Here is a 13,536-nt window from a genome sequence, read left to right as displayed (position 1 = left end):
CTCCACCTTCCAAACCTTTGGGCACTCCCACTTGGATTACCCTTTAAATCTCTGTGCTCAGTTCCTCAAAGAATTAAAAAGTCATACAGGTATCATGGATTTATTATTCTGTATAATAAACCCATTCCAAACCCGAGCAGTTATGTTAAAGAAGTGACTTTTGGAAATCTAAAGGTGTGAGCTCCTTACCTTAGAGAACTGGAACTTTCTCTCACTTCCTGAATCTTCTACTCTATCCCTTTGGCTAATGATTTAATGTATGATGCCTATGACAAGATGCGTCTACAAAAACCCGAAAGGGTGCCTTCAGAGTGTTCCAAATTGGTAAAAGAACTTCCATATGCCCCCAATGAACTACAAACATCATCGGAATAGAACTATGCAAACTCAGCTAATATGAATGTGTCTCTTCATATCAAGGCAATTTATATCTTTTTATAAATAATTGATAATTTAATTCATTATCTAATCTAATGGGTTATCTGAATTCTGTGATCCAAGTTTGCAAATTAATGCAGCAGAGGAAGATGTGATGAGGATCTCTGATTTAAAGTCAGTTGGTTGGGGTTAGAAACACTTGCTACATCGTGGATGTACTATTAACATTTAAAGTGATGGAAATCTAATAAAATTTAGTACTTAATCTGTGAAATGTTATTCTATTTGAAAAAGAAAAATATCAGCATTAAATTGAATTGTTTGTTATCAAAGTAGTCTCATTGACACTCACTTGATAATGTGGAGGAAAAATCTCATACATTGAAATTGGTTATACAACTTTTCTCCTTCCCTTTTGCCCTTAGCTTCTTTCAATATTTTCTCTTCATCACCAGTTTTTGGAAGTTTCAAGCTATATTTTGGTGTAAGAATTTTGGTGTTTGGTACACTTATTATTCTCTGTTGGGCTTTTTTTTTGTATTTTTGGTTTATTTATTTCTAACAGTTTGGTATATTTTCAGTGATTGCTAATTCAAATACGTTTTCCTATATTTCTTTGACATTTTATTCTACACTACTTTTTCTATTAGAATTTCAATTGGGGACATCCTTGCTGACACTCACTTTATATATTTAAGACTATGTTCAGCCTATTGATGAGCTTCTCACATTTACACTTGTCTTCTTGATTTCTAGTTTTTCCTCTTGATTTAAGATTTTGTACCTCTGTTTATATTTCTCCCTTTTCAAGATGTTTTTCCCATTAGAACCATTCACATGTTAAATATACTTACTCTAAATACACTATCAGAGAACTTTAAAAATTATAACTATTCTAATGATTACATTGTCTTTAAAATTTAGTTTTTCTTGCCTTTCATATTTCCTTGTAATTTGTCAATGAAATCCTGACTCAATATATCATATAATAGGAACTGAGTTAAGTGAGTGTCTCTAGTAAATATCTGTAGTAATCTACCTAGAGATTTAGTTTGTTAACTGTCTGTTTTAGCTAAGCATGCAGAAAAGTTCAAAAATCCTTTTTCTTTCCTTTGAGAAAACCATCGTTGGGTTTTCCTAAATACTTCTCTTTATATAGAAATTTATGTCTTACAATGGTAGTTCATTGTTTAGTTTTGGCTTTGGCTGGAGGCACACCTGACAGTGCTCAGGATTTGCTCCTGGCTGTATACTCAGGAATGAATCCTGAGGGTGCTCGGTGGAAGATATAGGTTGTTGGGGATCAAATCTGGGTTAGCCACACATCCTACCTGCTGTTTTATCTCTGGCCCCATAGTTCATTGTTATTCACACTGTTGGTATGATGTTAAGGTATGTAGGAAAGAAGGTGTCTCATAATCTTATGCTCATTTCCTAGTATTTTAGTGGAGAGTGACTCATAGGCTCACCCCTCACCCTTTACATGATACAGGAAAACTAGAGTAGAATAGAATCTCATGGAAATTTCCTTTTTCCATGGTGGATAAAGTTTTGGGGGACTATTTTCCTCTCCAGAGTAGGAGCTTATTTTGTAAAACACCTTAGGCATATTTTACAAAGGCTACATTTCCATTTCTCTATCAGAACTGCAGAAAACTCAACTTGCTTAGTTACTGGAGGTGAAATCTAGGAAAGGAGAAGGAATTCTTCATATTGCAGTCTTTGGATTTTCTGATTCCCAAGCCAGTTCACCATTCATCTAAAAGAGTATATGATTATTACCTGCTGATGACTTTTATGGCTTTTGCTGCATGTTAAGATATTTGGAGAATTTTGTTTAAAAATATTATCATCGAAAATCTCAGCCATCACTGAATAGAAAAGACATGCATTATTGAGGTGAAAATAACTTGCAAGATGGGAAGCAAGTCTAAACTGTAGAACAAGCTTCAGGAAATAGGAAGGGAAGTCTATATCAATGTCACAAAGAGTTAGGGTGACCATAGTGTATATATAGTTAGACATTTTCCAGGAAAATTGTGCATATTTGTGATCAGGGAATAATGAGCATTTGCAATTGAACAAGAAACATAGCCACATTGTCAAATATAGAAAATAACAAAGGCATCAAGGATTTTTAATACGTCAGTGCAGACAAGGTGATGTCATTTGAAGTGCTCTCTAGTACACAGCTGCCATTTCTTTCTGTCTATAGGTATGGGTCTTTATTAACATGAAGATATTTGTGTTTTAGTCCAGTTGGATCCCAAAGAATGTAGCGGTGTAACTGATACCAGATGGGGAGGGGGGTGCAGTGTCACTGCCACTGGCCAGTTTTGTATGGCTACCTTACCTCTAACAGATCTTAGTTTTGACAAGAATGATAGAGTTTAAAATTTTTTGATTCAGGGATGGGAGTGGGGAACAAGATAGGGCATTACTAAGTGGTTCTCAGAAACTGAAATCAGCAATACCATATGGTTATTTTTGTCTTTCTGTTGATTTTGTATTTTCTGTCCACTGATAGTTTGCCCAGAGGATATTCCTGGCTTTGCTCTCATGAATCACTCCTGACAAAAATCAGGGAACAATATGGAGTGACAGGTAAAAGATTCCAGGTTAGGTGCAGGCAAGGCAAGTACTCTACCTGGTGTATCATCTCTCTGGTCCTAGCATGGTCATTGTTTAAATATCATTTCTATAGTAGTTATATCAGAAAAGATACTAAAGGTGATAATATTTATAAAAACTCAGAAAGATGAGAATGTGGAGAGTTTGAATGGAGTGATCTGTTTTCCTACTTAAGTAATTACTATTTTTTTAGCCATTCTGTAATTGTTTCTTATGTCTGACAAAGTATAAGCTTAGAATCCTGACTGTTAGATACATTAACTGAGAAAATTTAAACAAAAGGAGTACAACCTTAGTAGATAGGGCTGTGTGCTTGCCTTGCAAGCAGCAAACCAGGGTTATATCCCTGGCATCCCAGATAATCCACCAAGTACCTTCAGTCGTAATTCCTGAGTGCAGAACTTGAAGAAAGCCCTAAGTAGCACCTGGTATGACTCCAAAACAAATAAAATGTAAGTAGTCTATACTTGAATATATTCTTGTCTTTTTATGCACATTTACTGGGTTAAGATATGTACTAGATGTTTTACAAGTAAATGTTCTTTATCACATCTCACATACAAAAAGAGTTTTTGTTATTACCATTGTATATATTTTTATCTAAACTTTTACACTGGAAAGCCTCACTCATTCTGTCAGCACTGATTCTATACCCACTGTACATCTTCACTGTTCTACTTTCTTGAGATTTGTCAGTAACTTAAACAGAGGAATATTAATAACCTTAAGAACCTTACATTTGGGTTGGAGCTATAGTAGAGTGGGTAGGGCGTTTGCTTGCATGAGGCCAGCCCAGGTTCAATCCCTGGCATGCTATATGGTCCCCAAGCACCACCAAGAGTAATTCCTGAGTTCAGAGTCAAGAATAACCCTTAAGCATTGCTTGGTGTAAACCCTCCCCCAAAAAAGAAACTTACATTGTAGGACTGGAGCAATAGTACAGCAGGTTGAACTTTTCCTTGCACGAGGTCAACCTGGTCAACCTGAGTTCAATCTCCAGCATCCCAGATGGTCCCCCAGAACCTTCAGGAATGATTTCTGAGTACAGACCCAGGAGTAGCCCCTGAGCATCTCTAGGTATGACCTCAAAACTAAACAACAGCACCACCACCAGCAACATCAACAAAAACACTTTACATTCTAGAAGTGCTATAGCTAAAGGTACACAAAAGTCAAAAGTATGTCACATTTAAAAGATATACAAAAGTCAGTTGGTTCTATATAATATTTTCTTCAACTGAGCTCATATATACTGTATACATTGAAGCACAGTGGAAACAACAATGATTATAGTTTGGGACACATAAATTCAAATTCTTAAGATCAAGAAGGGATTTTAATGAGTAATTTAATTAGAAATTTCCACTCAAGAAAAGTGTCACAAAGTTTTCTATCTGAATATAAAAATTTATTCTTAAGTAGTTGGTCAACATCTTTTCAGGCAGAAGAGTCAACACTTTTTTAATATCTAAATTAGGTTGCTTTTAAAACTATTGATTGTTCTGGCATAAATATAATTTGTCTACAACACAGGGGGAAAGGGGAAGAGGTCATCTTTATTTCTTTAAATATGAAATGATAAAATGTCATGGCTTGACAGAAGAAGGGAATGCACTGGAAATTTAAATCTTAAAAGGGTCTTAGACCACGACTTTCACAGCTAATTATATCAAATACCATAAAAAAATGTTTTACAAGTTCCTAATTTAGAGACTCTTGTTCAACACATTGCAGACATGAATGACAGTTGATCATTTTCTTTTCCTGGTATCTACTCTATACTCTGCTAACAATTTACTTACGAGAAAAAAAATTTGATTATTATAATCATGACTTACATTCAAACCCTTTTTTTAAAAAATTGTATCACTTCTCATCTTGTTAATCTTTGATTTACTTGAGTGCGCGCCAGTGACGTCTCCATTCGTCTTGGTCATGTGCTAGTGTAGCCCAGTGGTATCTGCTCACTCCTGGAACACGAAGAGTCTCAAACCATTCATTCAGGGTTTTGACAAAGAAGTCTGCCTATCTCGTAGGTGGGCGGCCATTTGGTCTTTTAACATCCCTTGGTATCTAGTCAGTAACATTTCTAGTCCAGCGGTCATTTCTAAATCACATTACATGTCCAGCCATCTGATTTTTGACACCTTGGCAAACAAGACAGCGTCCCTGATTCTTGATCATCGATGGAGTTGGGAACTCCGGATTCCTTCTCACACTTGAGTGAAATGTGATATTCCAAGCATAACTCTTTTGATTCCTCCCTGGGGTACCCGAATATTGTTCTTGTCCTATTTTTGTAGGGCCCAGGTCTCTGAGGCATATGTTAGTGCAGGGAGAATGGTGGAGTCAAAAAGATGTGCCCAGACCTGAAGTTTCTTCATCCTCTTAACCACTTCTTCAACACTCTTGAATACGTTCGACATTGCTCTCTTCCTCCTGCACAGTTCTGGCGCCAAGTCGTTCCTCGTGTTGAGTTCTCTACTCAAATATACATAGCTGCTGCAATTCAGAGATGTTCTTTCCGTGGAGAGCAAATGGAACATTAGGGACTAGTTTATTTTTCATGAACATTGTTTTGGTGAGATTCAGCTGCAGTCCAACCTTTCTACACTCACGGTTGAAGTCGACCAGCATTTGTGCCTCTTGGCTAATGTTTGGCGTTATGAGAATGATGTCATCAGCGAAGCAGAGGTGGTGTAGTGGCTGACAGTCTATCTTCACTCCCATTTCTTCCCATTCCAGTCGTCGCATGATGTTCTCAAGGGTGGCACTGAAGAGTTTCAGTGAAATGGTATCAGCCTGCCGAACCCTTCTCTTTACGTCAATGATCACTTCCTTGTAGAATGGTGAGATCCTGGTGGTGAATCCGTGATACTGCTCACAGAACATCATGATGTACTGAGTTTGAACGCCCTGTTTGGCTAGGACTTCAGTGACCTCTTCAGTCTCAACAGAAAATTAGAACTAAATAAAATATAATCTCTTCTCTTTTGTAGAATATAAGGTTTAATAACATTTTAATAAGTGTTGATAAAGATTTATGAAACATAAGAATTTGTTCATGAAACAAAAGAAATATCTGCATGGCATTTAAATTCCTATGCTAATAGTGTCAAATGTTTAATAAGGCAATTTATTTTTCTTTACTCAATTTATTGTTCTAAAAGTATCAATAAAGGTGATATTTTAAGTAAATAATGAGTAGTGGAGGTGCTAAGGTATAAAATAATTTTATATTTTAATTTTACAATTAGCATTACCCAAATATGTATCATATATGAAGTCTATATGTATATATGTGCATATATGTGCATGTAATACGCATATTCTGACTTTTGGAAGAGGTGATAGATAGTTAATAGCTATTATTAAAACAATAGTGCATGAGGAACATGATATTAAAATCTATTTTTTTGGTTTCCATACAATATAGTAAGCTGCCAATGGTCAATTTTACATGGCTTTTCCTGTTTGGTTATAATATTTGTGAAAGAGATAGATACTTTTTAATTTTTTTTACTTATAATGACTTCATAACCTATTTGCTAAGATTTCCTCAAGAATAAATTCTTTAAAACACCAATTCAGCTATTAAGATTGTCTAAAAGCATAGTTGTTTGAGCTTTTACAATATGATGTTTGTGTCTCTGTTGTCTCCACCATTAAGGCCAATTTTCTTCAGATAAAAATTGTAAGAGAACACTCTAAAAGCCATTTGAAATTTCAAAATTACTAAAAGCCAAAGCAATCTCACTGAAGACGATGTTAAGGTCTTATCTACAACTGTATTGGTATGGTTTATGCAATGATGATTTTAATGATTGTGAAAGTCATGACAGTTATAGGTGAATTGAGCATGTTTTATAAAGTGATATTTTATGCATTTGAAATAGAAGATTGAGCCATTATATAATCTCATCACTTCTTATTTACCAATTTACCTTATATCCTCAATTGCAATCTGGGTCTAGGACTATTAGATACGTTACCTTATGAGTGGATATTTGCAGAATATGTGTTACTTGTAATTTGGGGAGACAGAAACTGACATTCTCTTCTGATTTCTTTGCCATTGTCATACATATGATTGACTACACAACACATTTTTATTTCTCTTTAATTCTTCATCTTTCTATGTTTGGACTTTAGCTGTGAGTTCAAATTAATAAAAAATAGAGTCACATTTTAAGATAATATTGATTCTGGAGAACATCTGAGGATGCTATGTTTTTTCCTTGAAGAATTGAGAGGGTGCAATTCTAGAGGCACCATTTGATGTCCTTCTGAAGAAAAGTTCAGGGGGTCATGAAAACCAGGCTTAATACCCCCCCAGGAAACTGCAAGTGTATGGATTCTCCATCACCCGGGGGCCAAGTGATTCTTGAAGGTTAATATAATATGCTTTTTTTCTTGACATGATCTTTCATTGCTTTTACATTTTCACAGAAATACTGTCCACACCAACACTAACTTTTCTTTATTATTTCTTATCTTTCCCCTTAGGAATCACAAAGAGAATACTTTGAGATGGAATAAAAACTCAGAGAATTTTTCATTTTTGTAAGATGCTGATCTCCTGAATATTTCTCCCAGGTAAGCTGCTGCATAGCAATCAGGGAAATGAAGGGCTTGCTTGCTGAGATAACGTGTTCTTGTTATGATAGAAAAGTAAAAATTATAGTAATTGTGAGGGTCAGTAGCACAACGATAGTACATCACATGCTTCAAAGGAAATCAAGTGTGTCCATTGGATCGTGTTACTGCTGAGTTCTTAACCCTGTTTAATATCAGTGAGCATTTTACTAGGCACTTTCATTTCCTTTTCTTTAAATAACAATACTAATCTTAATAATGTCTTTTATATGCAGGAAAATAGTTTGCTACTGATATCTCTGAGTGTGGATAGACAAAGTTTCTGTTTATTTACTATACACTTATGTTAAAATGTGAGCAAAACCTTTTGTAGAAATAGAAAAAAATGTTAAAATGCATTTTCTTTCTTTTTCAGCTATCCAGACAGATATCCTCTCCAAAAGAGAGATACTTTCTTCATAAATTCTTCACCAATAGCCTAAGAAATAATAAAGTGAGAGTCATCTGACCTTCCCTGGTGCAAACAGATTAAATCTTTCCACTGACTAAAGAATGAACATTTCATTAAAAAGTTACAGAGAGATTAGAGTACAAAGCAAGAGATGCCAGCACTCTCAAATTATGTTACTTGTATTACATGCATATGATCAATTAAAATAAAATGTTGGTATAATTATGAGTGTGCTTGCAGCCTTATTTTTGAAAATAAATTCCAAGGAGAAATACATTTATTAAAATAACCATTGCTCTACAAAAAAATTTCACCCTGCACATCTGTGGTTTGTGTAATTGGATATCATAGGAAGTAATGAACGTATCAGGGATTCTGACCATTAAGACACTCGTTTCTATAGTTTCTATATTGTTTTATTTATGTTCACAATAAAATAAAAAGTTTTCATCTACAGAACAAACTTGTCCTCTGACTTAGTATTGTCTGAGAACTTCTCACCCAGCTTGCCTTAGATTTTAACTAGTTAAAATAGTCTGCAAAGTGTTTTAGAGAGATAATATATGAGTTTCATTACATAAAGTGATAGCACTGTAGCACTGTTATCCCGTTGTTCATCGATTTGCTCAAGCGGGCACCAGTAACGTCTCCATTGTGAGACTTGTGGTTACTGTTTTTGGCATATCAAATATGACATAGGTAGTTTGACAGGCTCTGCCATGTAAGCGGGATACTCTGGGTAGCTTGCCAGGCTCTTGAGAGGGACGGAAGAATAGAACCCAGGCCGAGCTCATACAAGGCAAACACCCTACCCGCTACACTATCGCTCCAGTCCATTAAAGTGATAAATAGATAAAAAATTATTCTTTGATCTCCAGATTTGTGACACTAATACAGAATCAGAGAACAAATTTATGATCTCAGAAACCTGGTCTGCTCTGTCAAATTTACACCAGATAAAAGACTATGCCATTATCTCTTTTTCCCATCCCTCTCCACCAAAGCCAATACCTCTTTGAGATATTTGAGTGGGGTTATGATAGAGATGATGGCTTCAGCCAGGTTATTGGCTTCATACTGGTGGCTGACTACTGCTTTGATGTCTCAAAAGCACAGGACTGTGAAATAAGTACTATAAATTTTATTTAAAGTTTGAAAATCAAGGTACTTATATTTGAACTCATTTTCATATTTTGTTGAAATATTCAATTTTTACTAAGACACTTTCATATAATATTGCATAAGTTGCAGGTGCGCATGTATTATATATGTATATTAGAATTTTAATTCCTAAAGAGCTGAACTCCTTCGCATGCCCTCTGCCTGCCTGCCTGCTTTATACATTTTGAGTTCTCAGCACTGTTTCAGATAGCATGTTTACAAAGTCTAGTGGATGAGCTAGCGCCTGGAGATTTCAACAATCAATACTAGCTCAGGGTTTATTTTATTTCATTTTGTTGTGATCTTGGAATTATGTTAACAACGTCACATCCGAGAAATTATACAGAATGTAAAGAACAAGCTAGTCTATGAACTAAGAAATGATGAATGATGTTTTATATCAGACACTAACATATATCAGACACTAACATATGTTCTGTGAGTATATGAAAATTCAGAACCTTCTCTGTCGACTTCTTCCATTCTCTGTGGTTGAATACAACAGGCATTTACATATAATTTTGTGATAAGGCAAGGTCATATACATGCTTCTTAGGATGTCCTACTCCCCAAACCTTGTTAGTTGGGCGAGGTAGGAATTATTTTTATTACTGCATATATATGTATACATACTGTTTATATATGTGTGTGCACAACATGTGGATTTAGAATAGATGCAAATACTTTTCTATGCTTTGAATCTGTCAATCATTTTGTTTTTGGACTCTAGATCTATTTTATTTGACTACATATACTATCCCACAAGAAACATGTAAAGTGATAGGTAAATGGTTGATTATGACACTAAAAGTCCATTGGTTGTTAAATTATAAATTCTTGTATTTTATGAGAAGAATCTACACAGAGATTCACGAATGTGCATTTTTACCACTATAACCATCTGTAGTTATGATAAATTAAGCTATGTCATTTAACAAAAAAGGACAAGTTTTGTGTTTATTATTATTATAATTATGTTGTTATTATTATTCATTTGGAGTTTTCAGACTGATAGCCCTAAGAGAAGTTTGCATATTATATATGAGTTAGCAACAATAGTTCCATACTCCAACACTGTCTAGAGTGGGCTACCTGAGTTTGCTACCCATTTGTGTCTCATCTTTGACTCTAGAAGGCATTTGAATTTCCTCCCTCTGGCACATATATTGTATAGGAGATGTATTTTACCCTTGAAAACTTTTTCATACCCTTGTTCAAGCATATTATTATTTGGTGGGTTATGGAGCTAAATTCTATTACATATGGTTTCTGCTTAATACATTCTGCTTATTCTATCCCTGATATTTTTTCAAGTTAATTATTCGAAGTGACATTACAATGAATAAAATGTCCAGGAGGTGACAAATAGAAAGGGTACTTATGAATAAATGGCTAACCTAATGATGGGTCTGAAATAGATGCATTGATGCCCCATAAAGGCACAATACTCTTTATATTTATATTACAAGGTCATAGATAATGGATCTGAACTGCTGTAATCATATAGAGGACAGAAGATATAACCCAAGAGAGAGGCAAATGGATCTGGGCACTGGAGATTGCTCATGTGAAAGGAAAGGTCAGAATACTAATGGATCATTTACCAGATAGTTAAGCTTTCAGAACCAAGGTAGTCCTATACAAATGTACTGGTGTCCAGTTTATTCACCCACCTTTCTGGCAAGTATAAAGAATGCCGGCACACTAATCTTCCTATCGGGCACCAGCCTTCAGCTTGAGAATGACTGCAGTAATTGTGGCATACATTTTGAAAATGAGTCTGATATCTGTTCTGAATGTGGCAGTTGTGTTTCTTTCTGTTTCATATAGCTTGGTAGACGTTAGCATATCTCTCAATCCCCTGGAAAATTCGTTATGTATGATTGCTGATATTTCTGTATCTCTCTTATTTTTTTCCTTTTTGATCAATTTTATTTTATTTCATTTTTTTAAAATTTATTCTTTTATTGAATCACCACGTGGAAAGTTACAAAGCTTTCAGGTTTAAGTCTCAGTTATACAATGCTCGAACACCCATCCCTTCACCAGTGCACATATTCCACCACCAAGAACACAGTAAACCTCCCCCCACCTCCCCACCTCCCCACTTCCCACCCCGCCTGTGTAACTGAAAAATTTCACTTTACTTTCACTTTACTTTGATTACATTCAATATTTCAAAAAAAAAACCCCACAATTATTGTTTGGACTTTCTTCCCCCTAAAGTCGGACCTGCTGAAAAGGAAGTATTTGATAATTTGTTTTCCATTGCTGAGAATGAAGTCTCTCTTCTTTTAAAGTTTTTGATTTAACAGTAATGAGTTGGGAAGGGGGAACTGGTTCTAACAAGTTCCCTGCTGATGCTGCTAGTGCCGATATGGTGTAGCACAGACACGTGTAGAAGGACGAGTTAGAGGTGCTCTTTAGACAGCCTTTAGAAAATCAGAGTTTCAGATGACCTGCTTTAAAAGGATTCTCATACCACCATAAAATAGTGTCCTACAGTCTAGATATTAGAGATAGCACTACCCCCAAATCCAATAAAATTAATTTAATGTATTTTTCTCATAATTTTCAAATAATGTACAATTTCAGTTATAATACAAAGTTTATAATTATAAACAGTTTGGTCATGTAAGCATTAACCATAATGACCTATTTCAACATGCCTAATATTTATAATACCTAGGGCAAGCAGCTCAACCTTTTATCTTTATTTTGTTGTACATTCCAGAAGAGTTCTCACACTTATTTAGGTTGAATCTATGTTCAGGTGAGAGTTTGCATACCAGAATCAAAAGTAATTTCTTATACATTTACCTCCTTTAGCCTAATATATTTCCCTTCCTTTATTTGTTTGGGTATTTATAAAAGAATCATAATTTATTCCAGTTTCTTTAGAAAAATTGTAATTGTCCTTTCATTATATTTTAATAAATTAATAAATAGAAGTAAATTTATTAATTTGTATATTTGATTATTTGATACCCCTACTCCCAGCCCCCATTTTCTGGGTCGGCTTCCCACCACATTTGTGTATTAGGTTCTGAGTGATATATTATACCTTTTTGTTACCAGCCTTCCATGTTATATCTTCATCTATAATACTTCTGTTGCTACTCTGTTTCTGATTTTTCTCATATCTTTGCTTCTATTGCTTTTTTTTCTTCCCCTTTTTTTTGGCTAGTTCTTATTTCAGTCTTTCTTTTCCAAGCAATTATTCCATGACTCCTATCACAATTTTATTTTTCAATAAAGTAGTCATATTCTCTAAAGATCCCTGTCTTATAAATTTTAGTTTCTGCTAAGTAACTTTTCTTTAATAGTCTTCCAAAAATTAAATGCAGACATGTCCATAAGTTTTCCTTGGAGTCTTGTACCAACACTGTTTTCTTCAAGTTTATTTTGGCTTATTTTGCTTTTGAATTTTATTTAAGGCTCTCTCAAATGTCACAGTTTCATTGGCTGAATTTCCACATATGTGAGTAAAATAGTGACAATTCTTTTATGACGTTTCCTTTGTAGTGGAGATGTCTCTAAACAGTTGCTGGCTGAATGCCCAGGAGCCAGTCTTTAGATCTCTTTGGATTCCACTTCTCCAAATAGGACTCTCATTTCTAAGTGGTAAAATGTGATGTGGTCACTTCTTGAAAGGTCATTGAGAAAATAGAGCTTTGGTTAACTCTGATGATCATATGCTAAATTCCTTGTTTTCAACGGATATCTAGTAGTAACTAAATCTACTTTTCTGATTCAGACTTCAGTTCTCTGGGGGAGAAGAGTATATCAGTTGTTCTTTAGAACCACCTGGTAGCTGAAATTGAGGAGAAAATTCAGGAAAATCTAATTTACCTGTGTTAAAATGACATTCTTTTCATTGTACTTTTAACTTCATTCTCATAAATACCAGATATCTTCATTTTCAAATATTTTCAAAGCTCAATGACAATGTGCTTCCCAACTAATAAGTCTAAACGATTTGCTTAAGTTAATGTTGTTCTAACTTTTATAGGATTTCTGGTGAAAGTGAAAATCAATTCTTGTCTGAAATCTGCCATGTATCAACAGTTGTTAAGAATTTTCTACACTAAGTTTGACAAAATAAAGCAACTAGGATGTACTTGAAAACCAAAAATTTTTGCATGTTTGAAGTTTACATAACAGTTTCCTCTATTTTTATGTTAACTTACTCCTAGAAATTCTGTATTTTCTTGTGAAAGTGATGTTGAGAAGCTGATATTATTTCATCAGTGTCGAGGATTTTGATTAGTGTTGTATGGCCGGGATAAAATATCATCTAGAGATTCTAAAGTTAATTT

General features: G+C 34.7%; 1 protein-coding gene across 5 annotated transcripts in view; it reads left to right on the top strand.

Annotated features, from left to right (window-relative positions):
- GALNTL6 (polypeptide N-acetylgalactosaminyltransferase like 6) overlaps window positions 1-13,536 on the top strand; it is a 1,098,691-nt gene that overhangs the window by 354,615 nt on the left and 730,540 nt on the right. The window contains exons 2-3 of one of the 5 annotated variants that reach the window (XM_055118921.1): window positions 7,254-7,399; window positions 7,516-7,605. The exons of 3 other annotated variants lie outside the window; for them this stretch is intronic. The gene's annotated coding sequence lies outside the window, so the exon portion shown is untranslated. The remainder of the gene's footprint in view (window positions 1-7,253; window positions 7,400-7,515; window positions 7,606-13,536) is intronic. One more of the 5 variants, XM_055118915.1, reaches the window with a different exon arrangement.

Source organism: Sorex araneus, chromosome 1 (genome assembly GCF_027595985.1).
Source record: "Sorex araneus isolate mSorAra2 chromosome 1, mSorAra2.pri, whole genome shotgun sequence".
Lineage (NCBI taxonomy): Eukaryota > Metazoa > Chordata > Mammalia > Eulipotyphla > Soricidae > Sorex > Sorex araneus.
This window is presented reverse-complemented; position numbering and strand designations above follow the sequence as displayed.